This window comes from Somniosus microcephalus, chromosome 11 (genome assembly GCF_052327205.1).
Source record: "Somniosus microcephalus isolate GS21.2 chromosome 11, FLI_Smic_1.0, whole genome shotgun sequence".
Lineage (NCBI taxonomy): Eukaryota > Metazoa > Chordata > Chondrichthyes > Squaliformes > Somniosidae > Somniosus > Somniosus microcephalus.
Window position 1 is genome coordinate 53,665,758 of NC_140997.1, and position 21,519 is coordinate 53,687,276.

The 21,519-nt window shown below is 49.4% G+C and overlaps 1 long non-coding RNA gene across 1 annotated transcript in view; it reads left to right on the forward strand.

Moving 5' to 3' along the window:
- LOC147110570 (uncharacterized) overlaps window positions 1–21,256 on the forward strand; it is a 143,323-nt gene extending 122,067 nt beyond the window's left edge. Inside the window, exon 3 of the long non-coding RNA XR_015079944.1 lies at window positions 21,161–21,256. This is a non-coding gene — a long non-coding RNA (uncharacterized LOC147110570). The remainder of the gene's footprint in view (window positions 1–21,160) is intronic.
- The last annotated feature ends 263 nt before the right edge of the window (window positions 21,257–21,519 follow it).

Here is a 21,519-nt window from a genome sequence, read left to right on the forward strand (position 1 = left end):
AATTAATCCTTTCTCATTACATAATACCCAGTCTAAGATGGCCTGATCTCTAGTTGGTTCCTCGACATATTGGTCCAGGAAACCATCCCGTATACACACTAAGAATTCCTCCTCCACAGTATTGTTACTAATTTGGCTAGCCCAATTTATATGTAGATTAAAATCACCCATGATAACTGCTGTGCCCTTATTGCACGCTTCTCTAATTTCCCATTTAATGCCACCCCCAACCTCAGCATTACTGTTTGGGGGTCTGTATACAACTCCCACTAACGTTTTCTGCCCTTTGGTATTTTTCAGCTCTGCCCATACAGATTCCACATCATCAGAGCTAATACCCTTCCTTACAATTGTGTTAAATCTCCTTTAACCAGCAATGCTACCCCACCTCCTTTTCCTTTTTTCCTGTCCTTCCTGAATATTGAATACCTCTGGATGTTGAATTCTCAGTCTTGGTCACCCTGGAGCCATGTCTCCGTAATCCCAATTAGATCATATCTGTTTACATCTATTTGCGCAGCTAATTCATCCACCTTATTACGAATGCTCCTCGCATTAAGACACAAAGCCTTCAGGCTTGATTTTTTAACACTCTTAGTCCTTTTAGAATTCTTATTTACTGTGGCCATGTTTGATTTACACCCTTGATTTCTCTGCCTTCCACTTTTGCTTTTCTCCTTCCTGTCTTTTGTTTCTATCCTTGCTTCCCTTTCCTCTGTCTCCTTGCACAGGTTCCCAACCCCCTGCCATTTTAGTTTAAACCCTCCCCAACAGCACTAGCAAACACTCCCACTAGGACATCGGTTCCGGTCCCGCCCAGGTGCAAACCGTCCAGTTTGTACTGGTCCCACCTCCCCCAGAACCAGTTCCAATGTCCCAGGAATTTGAATCACTCCTCCTTGCACCATTCCTCTAGCCACGTATTCATCTGAAATATCCTTCTATTTCTACTCTGACTAGCTTGTGGCACTGGTAGCAATCCTGAGATTACTACCTTTGAGGTCCTATTTTTAAATTTACCTCCTAACTCCCTATATTCAGCTTTTAGGACCTCATCCCATTTTTTACCTATATCGTTGATACCTATATGCACCACGACAACTGGCTGTTCACCCTCCCCCTCCAGAATGCCCTGCAGCCGCCCCAAGACAACCTTGATCCTTGCACCAGGGAGGCAACATACCATCCTGGAGTCTCGTTTGCGGTCGCAGAAACGCCTATCTATTCCCCTTACAATAGAATCCCCTATCACTATAGCTCTCCGGCTCTTTTTCCTCCCGTCCTGTGCAGCAGGACCACCCATATTGCCAGGAAGTTGGCTGTTGCTGCCTTCCCCCGATAAGCCATCTCCCTCAACAATATCCAAAGTGGTATATCTGTTTGAGAGGGGGATGGCCACAGGGGACCCCTGCACTACCTGCCTGCGCCTACTACTCTGCCTGGTGGTCACCCATTCCCTTCCTGCCTGTGCAGCCTTTACCTGCGGTGTGACCAACTCCCTAAATGTGTTATCCACGATGTCCTCAGCATCATGAATGCTCCAGTATGTATCCATTCGCAGCTCCAGTGCCGCAATGCGGCCTGTCAGTAGCTGCAGCTGGATACACTTCCCACACACATGGTCATCAGGGACACAGGAAGTGTCCCTGATTTCCCACATAGTGCAGGAAGAGCATGCTATGGGGCCAAGCTGTCCTGCCATGAATTACCTTTTAATTAATTCAAATTAAATTAAATCAAATCAATACCACTAATTACACTACAATTAAATTATATACTCAAGGGCCCTTGTTTACTACCACTCCCCACTACACAACAGAGACCCTAGAAAATTTAAACCACAAAAATTAAGTTTGGAAAAAAGCGAGAAAGAGAGAAATACTCACCAACCAATCATTTACCAGCTTTCTGGTGACGTCACACTTTGATTACTTTTTACTTCTCGCTGTTGCCGCCGGTCTATCTGGGCCGCTCTCGCTCCCCGCTCCTTAACTCCTCGGTCTCCGCGCTCAGTCTCCACTCAGGGCCGCTCTCGCTGCTGCCGCCGGTGACAGTGTGTGCAAGCTGTGAGATTTGGGTGTGAGTCTTGCAGCAGTGGTAAGTGTGTGAGGGTGAGATGAAGCTATGAATGTGAGGTATGAGCTGTGTTTGGTGGAGATTTTTGGTAGGTGAGTGATGGGGGTGTGGTGCATTGAGCAGTGTATGAGGCTAGTGGTGCAGATGGTGGGATGTGGCATTTGAAGATTAATTCACTCACTTTGACCACTTGTGTGAGGTCATTAAACTTCTTCCTACACTGCAGTCAGCTCCTCGGGGCAACACTGCTGGCATTGACCATTATGGTTCTCTGCTCCCATTGGTGTTTTTGATTTTGCCTAAAGGGCCTCTTGGCCCCTGTGGAAATAGGACCTCATTCTTCCTTTCCACCTCCTGCACCAAGGCCTCCAGTGCTGCATCAGAGATCCTTGGTGCATGCTCTCTCCGCTGTTATGACATCTGTCCCCCCCAGCCAGTTGAATGAGCTGCTGCAGGCAGAATGCACCTCCCCTTTAAGAGGGGCAGACTGCCTTTAAGAAGTGATGGATTGCTTTCATTGGTGCTAGCTCTCTCTCGACTCCTGAGCTCTCTCTCGGCCCCTTCGAGCTCTCTCAGTACATTAGATTGGAACTGCGAACACGCAGAGTTGGTAAAGGACAAGAGCACAGGTTGAGTTCTTTCGTCAAACTGCTGCCCATGATTAGAAATAGGGTTGCAAATTCAGTACTGTAGACGGGTGACTAGAATATCTTCTAATATAATATGAACAACAAAATTACCAGCAAAATGAGAACGTTTTCCAATCTTGGCTGTTGTATTGCTCAGCTGCCATAGGCATCATAAAAGATCTTACTTCACGACAAGCAACTGCTCTGAGCTGAATGTTGGCCGTCATCTTTCCCCTGTTCCCGTTGCTTTTACAGACACGTTCTTCCCGGAGATATTTTACTTTGATGGATGGCCATCTGAAAAACCATTTTCTATTCCATTCCTTGCGCTTCAACCGAAACAGCACTCGCAAAATTTATTGAACACATGTGTGATGATTCTGATAACAGCCTGCTGATAGAAACCATTTCTCTCGATGAACAGATCAAAATTTTCACTTTGAATCCGATTAAATTACAACACTCTCGGGCTGTGAAATTTGGTTTGTTAGCGCCTCCTGTTAGCGTCTGGCGGGGGCGCTAATGAAGTAGTGCCGGGGCGTGGCGAATCCAGCGCCGCACGCCAAGCCCATTAGCGCCGGCGCTAACAGTTAGTGCCTGGGGCTTTAGCAATTGTGACATCAGTGAATGTGCAATGCTCACTCACTGCCCAATCTGCCAAATTGACTATCGTCCCCTGCCTTAGCGCCTCGCCCCGACAACGACAGGAAGAGGAGGCATGAAGCAGGCGGATGGCGGCTCCAGGGGCACTATTTAAAGGGATCAGTCACTGCTGTCATGTTAGTGCTGTTTTACTGCTTCCTTGTCAGTTTGCGATTGTGCAAGAATTTAATTCAGTCATTTAAAGGTTCATTACTATCTTCTCTTCTTAGGCAGTCCCTCGGAACCGAGGGTGACTTGCTTCCACATTAAAAATGAGTTCTCAGGTGACTGATGAGTCCAATGCAGGACCTACAGTCTCTGTCACAGGTGGGGCAGACGTTGGTTGAGGGGGTGGGTGGGTGGGGTGCTTGGGTTGACGTGCCCTCCTTGCGCTTGGCTTCCGCTTGCTCCTGGCGAAGAGACTCGAGGTGTTCGGCGGTTTCCCAGATGCTTCTCCACCACTTTGTGTGGTCTTGGGCCAGGGATTCCCAGGTGTCGGTGGGGATGTTGCACTTTTTCAAGGAGGCTTTGAGGGTGTCCTTGAAGCGTTTCCTCTTCCCACCTGGGGATCTCTTGCTGTGTCAGAGCTCTGAGTAGAGCGCTTGTTTTGGGAGTCTCGTATTGGGCATGCGGACGATGTGACCCGTCCATCGGAGCTGACCGAGTGTGGTCAAAGCTTCGATGCTGGGGATATTGGCCTGAGCGAGAACACTGACGTTAGTGCACCTATCCTGCCAGTGGATTTGCAGGATCTTGCGGAGGCAGCATTGGTGGTACCTCTCCAGTGCTTTGAGATGCCTGCTGTACATGGTCCATGTCTCTGAGGCATACAGGAGGGCAGGTATCACTACTGCTCTGTAGACCATAAGCTTGGTGCCAAGTTTGAGGTCCTGGTCTTCAAACACTCTCTTCCTCAGGCGACCGAAGGCTGCACTGGCACACTGAAGGCGGTGTTGGACTTTGTCATTGACATCTGCCTTTGTTGACAGTAGGCTCCTGAGGTATGGAAAGTGGTCCACCTTGTCCAAGGTCTTATCGTGGATTTTGATAATCGGGGGGCAGTACTGTGTAGCAGGGTCAGGTTGGTAGAGGACCTTTGTCTTACGGATGTTTAGTGTAAGGCCCATGCTTTCGTATACTTCGGTGAAGGTGTTGACGATGGTTTGGAGTTTGACCTCCAAGTGTGCGCAGATGCAAGCGTCGTCTGCATACTGTAATTTGATGACAGAGGATGGAACGACCTTAGATCTGGACTGGAGGCGATGGAGGTTGAACAGTTTCCCATTTGTTCTTTAAATTAATTCCACTCCAGCGGGGAGCTTACTGAGGGTGAGATTACAGCAAGGAAGATCGAGAAGAGCATTGGTGCGATGACACAGCCTTGCTTGACCCCGGTCTGTACATGAATTGGGTCTGTGGCGGAACCGTTTGTAGTGTATGTACCCGTCTGCCTTTAAGGGAACTATGGAATGTAACCGTTCACCTTTAAGGGAACTACTTTAGGTGTGGCACTACTTGTTTGGCTTCTGTATACTGTAATACTGACAGTGACCACACCAGTATATAAGTCATGTGACAGGATAACTAGGGCAGATTCGCCCTGACCTCTGAAAAGTAAAGACCTGTTTGTTTGTTACTCCTAGAGTCTGTGTCGTTATTAACTGTACAAACCACAGACTTTACAGTGGCGATGAGTCCGATCGTGCCCTGCGGCAAGACTACCAACGCAACTAAGAGCGTCGAAGAGAGGCAACCGCCCTCGTAGTGCTACCGAAAGTAAACACGAGGCTGCAACAACAGAAAGCAGGAAGACTAGCAACAGAAGCTTATCAGCAACAGGCACTGACTACCCTTCTACCACGGTGCGGAGTGAGCCGATCAGCCAGAAACAAGGCGGCCGAAGAGACTGTGAGTAGGGAAAGGGGTAGAAGTATCCGGAGGAGAAGGGCAGAGCACTCGACCTCAGTCGAGGGGGAGCTGAACCGGTCAAAAGTCGGGTCCAACGGCGTCGGGTGACAGCCGGACCGCGAGCGGCGGGAAAAATCCGGGCAGCGACCGCAGCCACGAAGCGCTGAGCCTGCGGGTAGGCGCGGGAAGAGAAACCCAGCCGCAGCCGGGGGAGGGAGAGCTGGGGAGGCGGCCAGGAACCGTGCGGGTGCCGGTAGAACCAAACGTGCGGGAGAGGGAGAGACAGAGCCGAGCAAGGGGAGAGAGAGACTGCGCGAGAGCCAGTCCTGCGGCTGAACTGTTCTCCACCCACGGGGTACCCAGAGCCGGTAGAACCGAACGTGCGGGAGAGGGAGAGACAGAGCCGAGCAAGGGGTGAGAGAGACTGCGCGAGAGCCAGTCCAGCGGCTGAACTGTTCTCCACCTACGGGGTACCCAGAGCCGGTAGAGCCGAGCGAGCGGGGGAGAGAGCGACAGAGCCGGGTACGGAGAGAGAGACTGCGCGAGAGCCAGTCCAGGGCTGAACTGTTCTCCACCTACGGGGTACCCAGCGCCGGTAGAGCTGTGCGGGTGGGAGGAAAAGACAGAGCCGAATAAGGGGAGCTGTGCGAGAGCCAGCCCAGCGGCTGAACCTGTCCGCTGTGGGGAAAGCGTACCCCTTCCACCAGGAAGAAACGCGGGAAGCCGCCATTAGGCGGAGGAGACGACAGAAGCGGGAAACCGCCATTGAAGGGGCGGGGAGCGAAAGGAAGAGCGGGAAACCGCCATTTTCGCGGGAAAACCGTCATCTTAACTGCCAGACCGCCATTGAAGTGGGCGGGGAGAGAAGGAAAGAGCGGGAAACCGCCGATTTCGCGGGAAAAACCGCCATCTTAGAAATAACAAATAAGTAAGAATATTTAAAGAAATACGGGGGCTGCTCCCAAGGAAAGAAAGATGCCTAAGCGAGGGAATATTAATGATTTCAATTCTGAAATAGAAGACTGGGCCACGTACGTGGAACGTATAGAGATCTATTGCGAAGCCAATAAGATAGAGGAAGACGACAAGGCGATAACATTGCTAAACTCGATGGGGGCAAAAACATACGGGCTCTTGAAGCATCTGATAGCACCAGCTAAACCAGCGGATCAGACCTTCGAGGGAATTGTGGCTGTGCTGAAGGACCACTTGAACCCCACACCGTTGATGCTGGCTGAGCGATTTAAATTCTACGCAAGAACGCAGAGGAAAGACGAAAGCAATGCGGAATACTTGGTCGAACTGCGTAGGCTAGCGAAATACTGCCAGTTCGGAGGGAATCTGACAGAGGCACTGCGGGACAAGTTCGTATGCGGATTGTCCAAAGAAGGCACGCAGAAGCGACTACTGGAAGAAAACAACCTCACACTGGACAGGGCTGTCCTCATAGCTGCATCATACGAAGCCGCAGCGAAAGGAACGGCAGAAATGCAGCTAAAGGCGGCGGCACTCGGGATGGACCAACTTACTTCGAGCACAACAAAATGCTACCATTGTGGGAACACCACGCACGACCAGAATCAATGCTGGTTTAAGAACCAAGAGTGTAGGAAATGTGGCAAACTGGGTCACATCGCGAAGGTATGCCGGCCCGGGAAGAAGACCAACAATCAAAGGAAGCCACCACAAGAAAAGTACAACAAGGTACACCAGGTGGCTGAGAAGAGTTCAGACGAACAGAATTCAGACTCAGACCCAAACAACCAGGAGCTGGGTAGTCTGAGAATCCACAATGTGGGGAAAGAAACTGATCTACAAACGATCTGGGTCGTACTAAAAATAGCTGGAGTCCAAGTAAGAATGGAGCTGGACACTGGATCGGCTCTATCAGTCATCAACCGAAGGGACTACCACCGGCTATTCTCTCACATACCTTTAAGAAATACCAAGTTCGTATTACAGACATACACGGGGCATAACGTATACCCCATGGGGAAAATAAGAGTCAAGGTGAGAGATAGAGGTAAAGAACACCCAAGAATGAATTTGTACGTATTACCTGAGGGAGGACCACCACTTCTAGGATGGGAGTGGATTAAGAAAATAGACATGGAATGGCACTACCTAAGAGCCATAATGAAGGAGGACTCGGTGCAAGCTATCAGCTCAGATTCTGAAATGGATGACGATAAGACCAATTCAAAAATGCATGAAAAGGCTAAAAGGGACTTGCCGATGATGGGGAAGGAAACATTGACATGCAGGAAGACTTACGTCATCAAGAAGAATAAAGCTGCAGAACAGAACTCCAGGTTGACAGAGAATTCTGAGCCTGTTCAAGCTAAGGACTCATCCACGACGGAAGAACACCGAGCTCGGACTCAAACTTATGTCAAAGTACGACAACAATTAAAACAGTGGAGTGACCGTCTCGTACAAGAGATGAAAAATATGGAAAAGTTCTGGGACACTGAATGGGAGAACCTGGAAAGACAACAGAGACAGCTAGCTCGAGAAGAGAGCGACCATAGAGCCATCGTGGCCAAGCACTGATCACATTCCCCTGATACTGTTCAGGAACTAGACTCTTTACAGAACGACCTAAAGGAAGAGGAATCTTCAGGGAGCCAGGATTTTATCCCAGTTCATCTCTACGACTCGTTGCAAGCAGAGTGTAACAAGTTGAAAGAACAGTATGAACGGGCCCAGACTACAATCCTGGAAGGGGTTAATTCGGCAACCTCCGAAAAGCTAGCTTTAATGAAAGCATATGAACAACTAAAAGTTGAACATGAGCGAGAATTACAAAGGCTGCAGGAAATGTTTGATGAGCTCCAGGCCAAGACAGACTCATCGGTAGAGATTCCATCCGTAGATGGAAAATTAGAGGTGGAAGACATAGCAGAACATGAAATTCAAGATGTCCAGGAACTCGTTAAATTATTGAAGGAAACCCAAGACAAATATGAGGCAGCAATGGCAGAGGTCCAACAACTGGAAGAACATATTCAACTAGGAATTCGGGCAGTGGAAGGAAAGGCAACTGGAAGGTACACAGAGACTGTAGGAATGGGCCCTGAACAGGAGTTAGAGAACATCAAGGCGCAACTTCTTAGAGCGCTTAAAACCAAAGGACTGGAGGAAAGGAAGGTGAAAACATTGGAAGGAAAAGTGGATGAAAGGGAGAAGGCGCTAATCCACAGTGTCCCCGTAGAAGAGTTAACGGCCAGCCAACTCTTACACACGCTGAGGGACAAGACTCCAAAATGGGAACACGAGTTTCAGGGTTCAAAGGGAAAGAATTCGGAGCTTCCAAAAGTCACAGAGATAGCGGAGGGGGCAACACAGCTTGCACATGGATGTCAAAAGTATGCTGAATTACGTCAAGGGGAACAGAAGAATGCGGAAACAGCTACGTCAGTGGAAGGAGTAAATAGCCTGATAACGGAATCCCCGATGGAGGGGAAGGTATTGAACTCACAAATGAGGCCAGGCGTGAAGGACTGGCAGACATCCCAGGAAGAGCGGGATGAATATGAATGCTTGAAGAAGTCTCTTCAAGAAAGATGGTCAGAGAAGGAACCACCGTTGGCTAACGTCCAGTTGGATAAGGAGGAAGTAGAAGAGCCTCTCACTGGCCTAACTCAGGACGACCCCGAATATTATCATGATCTATTGAGTGACACTGAATATTACGAGGATCTGGTCTGCCCAGTTTGTGATGAAAACTCTCAAAGTGCTGAAATCCGGAGGAAGCACTTAAGGTCTAAGGAACATAGAGAGTTGGTGGCGCTACAGCTGGCCGCAGAGAAAGGAGCTCCGAGAGTTTCGAAAAGGCAGAAAAGAAAAAGATGAAGCAGAAGATAATACCTGTCTAAAAGACTATCACTTCTACCATCTCAGGTGGAACACTACGTAAGGAGCTAAATTAATTGGAAACCCAAAAATTATCAAGTCAGCCAATTGGTTGTAAAAGTCCGCACGGCTGGTTCAACAGGACGGAAGGTCAAGCGGTTACGTTAAGAACAAGGCTATGGAGGAGTCACGCTAGCCATGTGAACCGGCTACACTAAAGAGATGCTGTTCGAAATGAGTCAAGATCAGAAACTGAATCTATGAACTGTTTCCGCAGAGACTGAACCTGTGAACTGTTCCCACCGAGAGTATATCTGTAAACTGTTTTATATGACGTTGACTCTACCGAGAGTATATCTGTAAACTGTTTTATATGACGTTGACTCCACCGAGATTATATCTGTAATTTGTTATATGCAGTTGAAGATATGTATGTTTAATGGGGACCCAGTAAGTAATAAGCTAAAAAGAGAGGATTGTAGTGTATGTACCCGTCTGCCTTTAAGGGAACTATGGAATGTAACCGTTCACCTTTAAGGGAACTACTTTAGGTGTGGCACTACTTGTTTGGCTTCTGTATACTGTAATACTGACAGTGACCACACCAGTATATAAGTCATGTGACAGGATAACTAGGGCAGATTCGCCCTGACCCCTGAATAGTAAAGACCTGTTTGTTTGTTACTCCTAGAGTCTGTGTCGTTATTAACTGTACAAACCCCAGACTTTACACCGTTGGTCAGGATCACGGCTTGCATGTTGTCGTGAAGCAGGCGGAGGATGGTGACAAACTTTTGAGGGCAGCCAAATTTGAGGAGGACACTCCTTAATCCCTCACGGTTGACAGTGTCGAAGGCCTTTGTGAGGTCAAAGAAGGCCATGTACAGCAGTTGGTGCTGTTCCCTGCATTTCTCTTGTAATTGATGCGCGATGAAGATCATGTCCATTGTGCCCCTTAGTGGGCGGAATCCGCATTGTGACTGGGAGGAGCTCTTCAGCCACTGGGAGAAGGCGATTAAGGAGGATTCTTGCGATGACTTTCCCTGTGGCAGACAGCAGGGAAATGCCTCTGTAATTACCGCAATCGGACTTGTCACCTTTCTTGAAGATGGTCACAATTACGGCATCTCTGAGATCCCCTGGCATGCTCTCCTCCTTCCAGATAAGAGAAATGAGTTCATGAGTTCCATCTGCTCCTGAGGCCTTGTTGTTCTTCAGTTGTCGGATGGCCTTTTCAACCTCCTGCTGGGCTGGGGTTGTGCTGAGGTGATGGCGGGTAGCATGCTGCGGGTTGGAGTTGTGGACACTCACGTCGAAGACAGAGTCTCGGTTAAGGAGATCTTCGAAGTGCTCCTTTCAGCAGGCACTGACTGCCTCCCTGTTCTCGATGAGTACCTCTCTGTTCTTGGCCCACAGTGGGGTAGGACCTTGGGTGCTTGGGCCGTAGGTGGTCTTGACTGCGCTAAAGAATCCACGCACATCATGGTTGTCGGCTAGCTGCTGGATCTCCTGCGCTTTCTCCACCCACCATCTGTTCTTTAGGTCACGAGTTTTTTGTTGGACCTCGGCCTTCAGGCGCCTGTAGAGCTGCTTTCTTGCTCTTGAGTTGTGTTGCTGTTTGCAGATCAGGAATGCCTTGCGCTTGCGGCTTATTAGCTCCTGGATCTCCTGGTCGTTCTCGTCGAACCAGCCTTGGTGTTTCCTGGTCGAGTGACCGAGCGTCTCTTCACAGGTGCTGATTATGGAGGCCTTGACTGCAGACCAGGTGCTATGGACAATCTGTATTACTATCAGGGATGTTGTGGCGAATAAAAATTTGTTACATTTATCCTGACAAAATTTCAAAGTGCTACACATGGTTGCATTAATGAGGGCTGTACTGTCAGTCGACCTGGCCCTCCAGGATCTACTGTGGAGGGAGTGGAGGCAGTGAGAAAGATTGCAAGGTGTGGCCAGAGGGAGAAGGAGGGCCATCAGGGCTCTCAACAGGAGGTCTTACCCTCCGAGGGTGTTCCGAGAGCACTTCTCCGACCTTCAATTAAGTGAGGAGCAGTGTATTAGAAGGCTTCACTTCAGCAAGGATGTGGTCACAGAACTCTGCCACCTCCTGCAACCAGACCTCAAGCCTCAGATCAGGTCGACCATGGCTCTCTCAGTGGCAGTCAAGGTCACCGTCACCCTCAATTTCTTTGCCAGTGGTTCCTTCCAGTCTGCAACAGGAGATATAGCGAACATCTCGCAGTTCGCCATCCATTGCTGCATTCGGGAGGTCACAGTAGGAGAAGGGACTACATTTCCTTCCCCATCACAATAGAGAAGCAGGACGAATGTGCATGTGGCTTTGCCAGGATAGTGAGTTTCCCCATTGTGCAGGGCGCCATTGACTGCACCCACGTGGCTCTGCGGGCATCGCATAACAATCCTGAGATCTTCCGTAACCGCAAAGGCTACCACTCACTTAATGTGCAGTTGGTGTGCGACCACAGACAGCGAATCCTCAATGTGAATGCCCGCTATCCTGGCAGCAGCCATGATGCCTTCATCCTGTGCCAGACCAGTGTGCCAGCAATCTTCCAGCCACCATGTCAAGCTCGTGGCTAGCTGCTAGGAGACAGGGGTAATCCATTCTCCACCTGGCTTCTGACTCCCCTCCGCAACCCCAACACTTATATAACGAGAGTCATGCTGCCATCAGGAACATCATTGAGCAGATCATCGGGGTGCTCAAGCAACAGTTCCACTGCCTTTGACCACTCGGGAGGAGCCCTCCAGTACTCGCCGGAGTGGGTCTCCCATTTCATGGTGGTCTGCTGCATGCTCCACAACTTGGCCAACATGAGGACCCAGCCCCTGCCACCAGGGATTGCGGGACCACCTCAGGAGAAGGAAGAGGGAGAGGTGGACGAGGAGGAAGAGGACGATGAAGAGGAGAACGAGGAGGAACAGGAGCGAGGGAGGAGGCAGCCACTCAATTGGTCTTCCGGAAGGGCAGTCCGTGATAGCCTCATCAGACTGCGGTTCCAATAAATTAAACCCCAGGTCCCTGTTGCTCACCACATCCCCATCATTCCATCCCAGTCACAGGTCATTTCACAGCACAAAGCTGAAATGAGAGACATCACAAAATCATCCAAAGCCAATTAATACATTTAACAATAATCAGTGAACACATATTTACAACAACAATATTAGCTATTCAACCTTGTACAACCCCTTAGTGCCCTCGTTACTGTGCCTTTGCCTACTCTAGTGCTCCTACAAAGTTTTGGCCCAGTGGCTGCAGCAGGGCGGGTGGGAGGCTGCTGAGTGTCTGTGCGGGAGACTTCAGATGGCCTTGCAGGACAACCTCGAGCAGCTCTGGGCCTGGAAGGCCCAGCTGTAGACTGCACCACCTCAGCATGGGCGGCAGCAGTCTGGACTGGCTGGATGACAGGTACTGACAAGGGCAATGGCGGAGTGCCAGTGGTGGGAGCAGGAATGCTGTCATCCTGAGAGAGGACAGCAGCTTCCTGCTCCACTGACCCACTGCCATGCCCCCGGGGCAGCACCTCAGCATCACCACCACTCTGCTAGAGCACAGATTGCTAGCCTGCTGCGACACCGTGAAAGCCCCGGTGGACCATAGTCAACCCAGCCATGATGGCAGCAGTCAGAGCTTGCGTGGCATCAAGCTGAGACTGCATGAGAGCAGTCTGAGAATCGATGGGACCAAGCATAGACTGCATTACAGCACTAAGACGTTGTGTGCCTTCCACCTGTGCTGCAATGGAAGTTGCCAGATCACCCATCACACGCGGCATGAAGTCTGGGTCTCCACGGTCTCTCTGGGAGTCCACCATCCTTTGTAGACTGCAAATGATGGGCTCCATGGTGTGCACAGAGCTCAGTGCAACGTTGGAGGCGGACTCCTCCACGCTCCTTACCATTGCCGAGAGGCTCTCAGGCACCCTTGCCATTGCACCTATGATCTCTGTGTGCATGCCCATCACCCTTCTTCTAAAGGCCTCCCTATTGAGGTCCTGAGACCTGCGAAGCAGAACTTGTGTGCGAACCCGCCCTCTGGAGAGCTGACTCCCGATCTACCCTTTCCCCCTGGCCTTGCTGCAGCCCGCTCGTTCCCGGTGCATCACCCAGTGCAGTTCCCGCTACTATACTAGCTTCTAAAGAACACATAGTGCCAGTATCTGAGCTGGTGCCTGCGGATGAGACATGCAGTGACACGGTGTGTTCTTCATCCTCCTCTTCTTCCACCTCGCTCTCTACGGTGCGCTCAGGGACAGGCTGCTCAGCTGCTTGCTCATTATCTGAAAGCATAAACGCACAAGAGTCAGGTTAAGGTGAGGGGAGGGGGGCAGGAAGGGAGAATGGCATGCATACAGCATGATTAGCTGGAAAGTGCAAAAGGCTTGTGGGGTGAGGGGGAAGTGGAATGTGAGAAGGAGTAGGGATGAACATACCATTGTTGTCCCCAAGGGGATCAACGTTGTCTATGGCATGATGTCCACCAACTGGCGCCCCATGATTTGCAGCACTCTTTCCTCCAGCACTGAAAGTGGTTGGGTATCAGGTTGTCCCCCGCCTGTGTGCTCCTGCTCCCTTCTGTTGTGAGCGACCTTGGCCTGCAAGAGAGAAGAAAGTGTGTGAGTGAGTGTGGAGCAATGTGTTTGGGAGATGTGCCTGCCATAGTTGAATAGCTATCACGGTGTGCAAGGTGTGAGATGTGGGGGTGAGTGTTGGTAGGTGGCGATTGTTGGTGGGTGAGTGCTGGGGGTGTGGTGCTTTGGGCAGTGTGTGCAGACTGAGGTGCAGATGGTGGTATGTAGCATTTGTTGAAGCATTGACTCATCCTGACCACCCGAGTGAGGTCGTTAAATTTCTTCCTGCACTGTGTGTGGGTCCTGGGGACCACAGTGCTGTCCGAGACATGCTGGGCAACCTCCCTCCACATGGTGCGGTGTAGCCGCCTGCCACTTGCCGGGTGGAGCACTGCCCTCTGTCTCTCCACAGCTAAGACCAACGCCTCCAATGCCTGGTTGCAGAATCTGGGAGCTCTCTCCCTGGGCTGTTGTTCTGCCATAATGACACCTCCTTCAGTGCTCTGGTTCCTTCTCCTTGACCTTCTGCTGCTTGCAGAGACAGCTGCAGAACCAACAATGCTGAGAATGATGTTCTGCGGCATGATTGAACCTCCTCTTTGAGAACTGGAAAGAGCCTGTGGCAATGGTGACTAGCGATTAGACTGCACCTGATATTGCTTAGCGCTTTGAGTCTAATGCCACTGAGCTAGGTCATTAGCGCTTCATTTAGCGCTCCAGTCCTTTCTTTGAGCCCTAACACTTAATTTAACGTGCAGCGAGATTCATTAGCGTCTGGCGCTAAATCTCAAACTTTTCAGAAGTTAACACCTGTTCCTGGGTCACAATGAATTTTGTCCCCTCTGTATCAGACACTTCAGTGTAATTAGCATTGTGTGGCTTCACGATTATCCTTTTGATCTGTTTAAACTTATTGCCCTAAAAATTCGGTTGCTTTGCGCCTCCCATTAGCGCCCTAAGAGGGCGCTAATGGGGCGCAAAGCAACTAGCACCCGGGCGCGGTGCTGCCAATGCCTTCTGTGAAATTCAGCAGGAGGTTAGTGGCGGCGGTAACTGTTGGCGCCCCACGGCGCTGCGCCGCCGGCGATGGCGTCATTGCCGTGCGCAGCGCCCCACTCGCACCCCGGCTGCGATGTTTGGTATCGCCCCCTGACTTACCACTGGACGCTATGTCCGACGGGGTCAGGGGGGCTTACCTGTGGCTGGGGCGGCGCTAATTAAAGGCGAGGTGCCGGGTGGTCATTTTTGTTGCTGGCTGCCTGCCAGCACCTGCCCCCATTGCCGTCCCCGGCCTGCTGACCAGCCCCCTACGGAGTGCTGGCTGCGCTCCGTGATCCCGGCACTTCTCTTGTGTGCCAGGCTCTTTTGCCAGCACTCCGATCCCTGGTGGCACAGCTGGGCCCCGAGTCGAGCTGCGCAAGGCCCCTCTCCTTTAAGAAGGGGAGGAATGCCTGCAGTACCGCGGCACATAGCTCCGCGATATTCCCTCGCAGCGCCCCAAGATGGAGGCGGGGCGTTTCCAGTAGCGCCCCGCTTCCCTCTTAGGGCGCTACCGATGAATTTTGGCCGCGGGGGCGCTATTTTTTTCGGGGCGCTAAAAGTAGTGCCCCAGCAAAGTTAGCGCCCCAAAGGGGGCGCGACTCAATTTTTCCCCCATTTTCCTTTATGAAAATGATGAAGTTGGATTTTTTTTTCTTTCTTGATCTCCAAGGTGCAATACTTTAAGCCTCAGATTGAAATAACTTCAAACATTTGGAAGTGGTAACTGAAAGTTATGCTCAATGGAACATTTTAAATATTCAAGTTTTAACTTACATTGTAACTAAACTGGAGGCCTGGGCCTCTAGAAAAGCCTGGAACTCAATTTATGAGCAGATTGAATCAGAAACATCAGTTGTTGATGCCTACTCACTTCCCAAAATGATATATATTTTTTAGTCCTTGCACATGAGCAAACCACAGAAGATAAAATATAAAATAAATGATACCAATTCACTTAATGCCTAGATTTTTCTCTCTAGTTTCTTCCCTTTTCCCATCTCCTTTTCTGAATGTGGTGTATGTAACCTGTTCCACCTTAAGAGAAGAGATGTACTACTTTCTCTTGGCTGCTGTATACTGTAATACCGGTGGTGACCACACCGGTATATAAGTGTTGTGTAAGGATTTGCTGGGCAGTTCAGTCCTGACCTCCGAATAGTAAAGACCTGTTAAAAGTTATTCTTGTTGTCTGTGTCAGTGATTGATCCTAAACATAACTGGGACACACAGACTCAACAGTGGCGACGAGTCCGATCTTACCCTGCGGCAGTTTTACATCCAAGGCAGCTTCGTCCTCAGAACGGGCGTCGAGAAGAGGCATCCGCCCTCATCATCCTGCTGAGCACCATTGCACGGGAGGCATCGAGAACCCGGGTTAAAAAGAAAAAGAATTCTGACCACGAAGCCCTCCATCAGCGACAGGCAGTGATCATCCCTTCTACCACGGTGGTGGGTAAGCCGATCAGCGACACGAGCAGAAAGTCGGCCGCGTTGGCTGTGGAGTAGGGGAGTGAAAACGGAGGAATAAGGGCGGAGAGCTCGACCACGGCTGGTAGAAAGGGCCGGGCTGCAATCGAGGCCGAGAGGCGCAGCGACTGGGGCAGCTTAAAGCTCGAGAGCCGCGGAGAACTCAAACGCAGCTGGTGTAAAGGACCGGGCTGCAAGCGGGGCTGCGAGGCAAAGCAGCGTCGGGGAGTTGAGAAGCTTAAGGCACGAGAGCCGCGGAGAATTCAAACGCAGCTGGTGTAAAGGACCGGGCTGCAAGCGGGACTGCGAGGCAAAGCAGCGTCGGGGAGTGAGAACCGCTGGGGAGGCGAGAACGGCAGCAGCAAGGCAATCGCCATTGCAGCCAGCGGGGGTAAAAGGCAAATGCGGGAATCCGCCATTGTAGTCGGCGGGGGAAGAAGACGAGCGCGGGAAAGACTGCCAAGCACAGGAAGCCGCCATTTTAGTAGGCGGGGGAAGAAGACAAGCGCGGGAAGCCGCCATTTTGAGAAAAAGAAAAATTAAAAAAAAAAAAAATTGCAAGGATGCCTAAACATGGGAGCATTAATACCTTTGATAGCGATATCGAAGATTGGACCACGTATGTAGAATGCATGGAAGTGTATTGTAAAGCAAATAAGGTACCAAATGATGAGAAAGCACTAACCTTATTAAGCTCAATGGGTGCGAAAACATACGGGCTATTGAAGCACCTTCTATCACCAAATAAACCGGCGGATCAGACTTTCACGAATATTGTTACTGTCCTGAAAGATCATTTAAACCCCACGCCGCTGATGATAGCGGAACGATTTAAATTTTACAGAAGAACGCAGCTGAAAGACGAAAGCAACGCTGAATTTTTAATTGAACTGCGTAAGCTATCAAAGTACTGTCAGTTTGGAACAGGACTAGCAGATGCGCTGAGAGATAAATTTGTGTGTGGATTGTTAAAAGAAGGAACACAAAAGCGACTGCTTGAGGAGAATGAGCTTACGCTTGATAAAGCTGTCACTATTGCAGCATCGCACGAATCCGCAGCGAGAGGCACTGCGGAAATGCAGCTACGGTCACCGGAACTCAGCACCAATCAAATGGTCTTGAGTACAGTAAAATGTTATCGTTGTGGAAAGACAACGCACGATCAGAACCAGTGCTGGTTCAAAAATCAGGAATGCAGAAAATGTGGCAGGCTTGGTCACATAGCTAAAGTATGCCGGTCAGGAAAGAAGACCAGCAACAAAAAGTCACCGCAGGAAAAGTACAGAAAGGTACACAAGGTGACAGAGAACAGTTCGAACGAACAGAAGTCAGATTCAGACTCCAGCAGTAATGAACTGGGTAGTCTAAGAGTACACAATGTTGGTAAGGAAGCAGACCGCCAAACAATTTGGGTCACACTTCAGATAGCAGGAGTCCAAGTGAAGATGGAATTGGACACTGGATCGGCATTGACGGTCATGAATAAGAAAGATTACAAAAGGTTATTCCCACATATTCCCCTACGGGATACAGAGATTGTATTGAAAACATACACGGGGCAAAGAGTATATCCCATCGGGAAGATAGAGGTAAAGGTGGTCCACAAGGGCAAAGAAAGCCGAGGAATGGACTTATATGTGCTACCTGAGGGAGGTCCACCACTACTGGGACGGGAGTGGATTAGGAAAATGAATATGGGCTGGCATTCCTTAAAAGCACTAACGGTAGATTCCGGTACAAAAGATGTCAAACCTAAACGATTGTCCAGAATATTGGACGATGCTAAAGAGGTGTTCCAACAGGGACTGGGAACACTGAGAGGAATTACGGCAAACATCAAGGTTGAAGAACATGCAAACCCAAAATTTTTCAAAGCCAGACCGGTACCTTATGCAATACGACCTGCTGTGGAAGCTGAGCTGGAAGGGCTAGAACGTTCAGGAGTACTGTCTAAGGTAGACTGGAGTGAGTGGGCCACGCCCATTGTCCCCGTCATGAAGCGTTCATCGAGCAACAAGCCGGGGGAACCGGGGAAGGTTCGCATCTGTGGAGATTTCAAGATCACTGTTAATCCGGTGCTTCACACGGTGCAGTATCCGCTTCCGCGGATTGAGGATATCTTCGCTTCGTTGTCTGGCGGGAAACACTTCACCAAGATAGACCTGGCGCAGGCGTATTTACAGATGGAAGTTGAGGAAGAGTCACGCCAGTATCTCACGATCAACACGCATAGAGGCTTGTACCGGTATAATAGACTGGTTTTTGGAGTGGCATCGGCTCCGGCAATTTGGCAGAGGGCCATGGAGCATGTATTACAGGGAATTCCAGGTACACAATGTTACCTGGACGATATTCTGATTACAGGAGATGATGACGAGGAACACCTTGCAAACTTGGAACTGGTGCTCACCAGATTGAAAGAATATGGTCTTCGAGTTAATCGCCAGAAATGTGAATTCTTTCAGAAGCGGATCTCGTACTGTGGTCATGTCATTGACCAGGAGGGGCTTCATAAGTCTCTTGACAAGATCGAAGCTGTTGTGAAGGCTCCCGCTCCGGATAATGTATCCCAATTGAGGTCGTTTCTAGGGTTGATTAACTATTACCATAAGTTTCTGCCAAATTTATCCACGGTGCTGCACCCGCTGAACGCTCTTTTGCAGAAGGGAGTACCATGGAAGTGGAGCGAGGACTGTAAGAGGGCCTTTCGCGAAAGCAAGGCATTGATCACCTCAGAGGAAGTGTTGGTTCACTTCAACCCAACGCTGCCTATTCGTTTGGCTTGTGATGCTTCTCCATATGGTATTGGGGCAGTACTCTCACACAAGTTGCCAAATGGCCAGGAGAGGCCAGTTGCGTTCGCATCCAGATCATTGACCTCCGCTGAGCGCAACTATGCTCAGATAGATAGGGAGGCTCTCAGCCTTGTGTGGGGAGTAAAGAAGTTTAATCATTACCTGCAGGGCCAAAAGTTTACGCTTCTGACAGACCACCAGCCGTTGGTATCCATTTTTAACCCTAAGAAGGGTGTTTCGGTGATGACAGCACAGAGACTCCAGAGATGGTCCCTTTTCCTAGGGGCACATCAATATCAGATAGAATTCAAAGGTACAAAGCAGCATGGTAATGCTGATGGGCTGTCACGCCTGCCACTACCTACAGAGGAGGAGGCACCGACGGTTGACCCTGTTGAGTTATTTCACTCGACCATCACCGAATGTTTACCAGTCACCAATGCAAGTATTGAAAGAGAAACCAGGAACGACCCGACACTGTCCAGGGTCTACGAAGTGACAGTGAAGGGATGGCCAGCACATGGTGATCCACTGTTACCGGCATTCTCAGCAAGACGAGAACAGCTGTCCGTCTGTCAAGGAACATTGATGTATGGAACAAGGGTGATTATTCCTCCTAAGTTAAGAGAGAGCGTTCTAAAGGAACTGCATGAAGGTCATCTGGGGGGAGTCAAGATGAAAAGCCTTGCTAGGGCTTATGTGTGGTGGCCGGGTATCGACCAACAGATAGAGGAGCTGACGAAAAGCTGCTCAGCGTACCAAAAAGTGCAAAATGCACCTCCGATTGCACCGCTGCATCCATGGGAATGGCCTTCAACCCCATGGCAACGTGTACATATTGACTTTGCTGGTCCTTTCATGGACTCCATGTTTTTAATTGCGGTGGACGCACATTCTAAATGGCCAGAAGTGATTAAGATAACTACCACTACCTCGGAAAAGACGATCGCGGTGTTAAGAACGATATTTGCAAGAAATGGATTGCCAGAACAAATATGTTCAGACAACGGACCGCAGTTCGTGTCAGAAGGATTCCAGAGATTCATGAAGAAGAATGGGGTGAAACATTATACCTCTGCCCCATATCATCCGGCTACAAACGGGTTGGCCGAGAGATTTGTACAAACGTTCAAAAAAGCGATAAAGGCCATGAGCGAAGATCAGATTCCACTACAACACAAGGTGGACAAATTCCTTCTGACATATCGAAACGCCACCCATGCAGTGACAAACCAAAGTCCTGCCATGATGTTCTATAACAGGAGGTTGCGGTCCAGGTTGGACTTGTTAAAACCAAATGTGCGGAGGGAAGTTGAAAATAAACAGTTCCAGCATATAAATAACAAGACCACTCGGAGTTTAGAAATAGGACAACCAGTGTTAGCCCGGGATTATAAAAACGAGAAATGGCAATCTGGAACAATTCGGGCCAGACAAGGACCCCTGATGTACATGGTAGATGTTGGTGAAAATGTAATACGGCGTCATGCTGACCAACTGGTAGAATCGAGAACAAGGGTCGAACCCATGGTTACGGCAGAGACAACCGTGGAAGAAGTTAGTGAACCTGAAGCATCTACCTCAGAAGTGAATGTACCTGATGATGATGTCCAATCCATAAGAGACCAACTAGATGAGTCACCCCAACAACGAGAATCAGAGACCCCTGAAAGGTGTTATCCAACTCGAATCAGGAGGCCTCCTCAGAGACTGAATCTTTGAACTGTTTTGCATGAAGTTGTATATATGTTATTATGTTATGTTAAATGGGGATATAACTGTTAAGCTAAAAAGGGAGGATTGTGGTGTATGTAACCTGTTCCACCTTAAGAGAACTACTTTAGGAGATGTACTACTTTCTCTTGGCTGCTGTATACTGTAATACCGGTGGTGACCACACCGGTATATAAGTGTTGTGTAAGGATTTGCTGGGCAGTTCAGCCCTGACCTCCGAATAGTAAAGACCTGTTAAAAGTTATTCTTGTTGTCTGTGTCAGTGATTGATCCTAAACATAACTGGGACACACAGACTCAACACTGAAGGCACTGATTTTTGCTGGGGTACAGTTTGACAAAAACTGGTACCCCTTTCGTACCTCAGCCAGTATCAGCACTATTTGACTGTTGGCATCTTTTATATCCACCCAAACAGGCAGACGGCGCTTCGGCAGTATGCCTATGCTCACAATTTAATCGCGAGACACTCGATTTTTAATGAAGATTCCCCCCAACTGAGATGCTGTGGTGATAACAGGTAGGATTTTAAAAAATTCTTTTGCAAAACATTTTCAGATGCAGTAATATAATTTTTGTAAAGAGCTGAAACATTTAAGAGATTAAATAAAGCCACTAATGAGGTTTATAAACCAACTATATTGGTTTATGTTTGAAAGAAATAGCAACTCATGATTTCTCACCAAATCTCCTGATTTTTAAGAGTTTGTCTCATGAATTATGGGATGGTGGGGTTGGCATTACTGTGATTCTATGCTTCAACTCCAGCTCAAACTG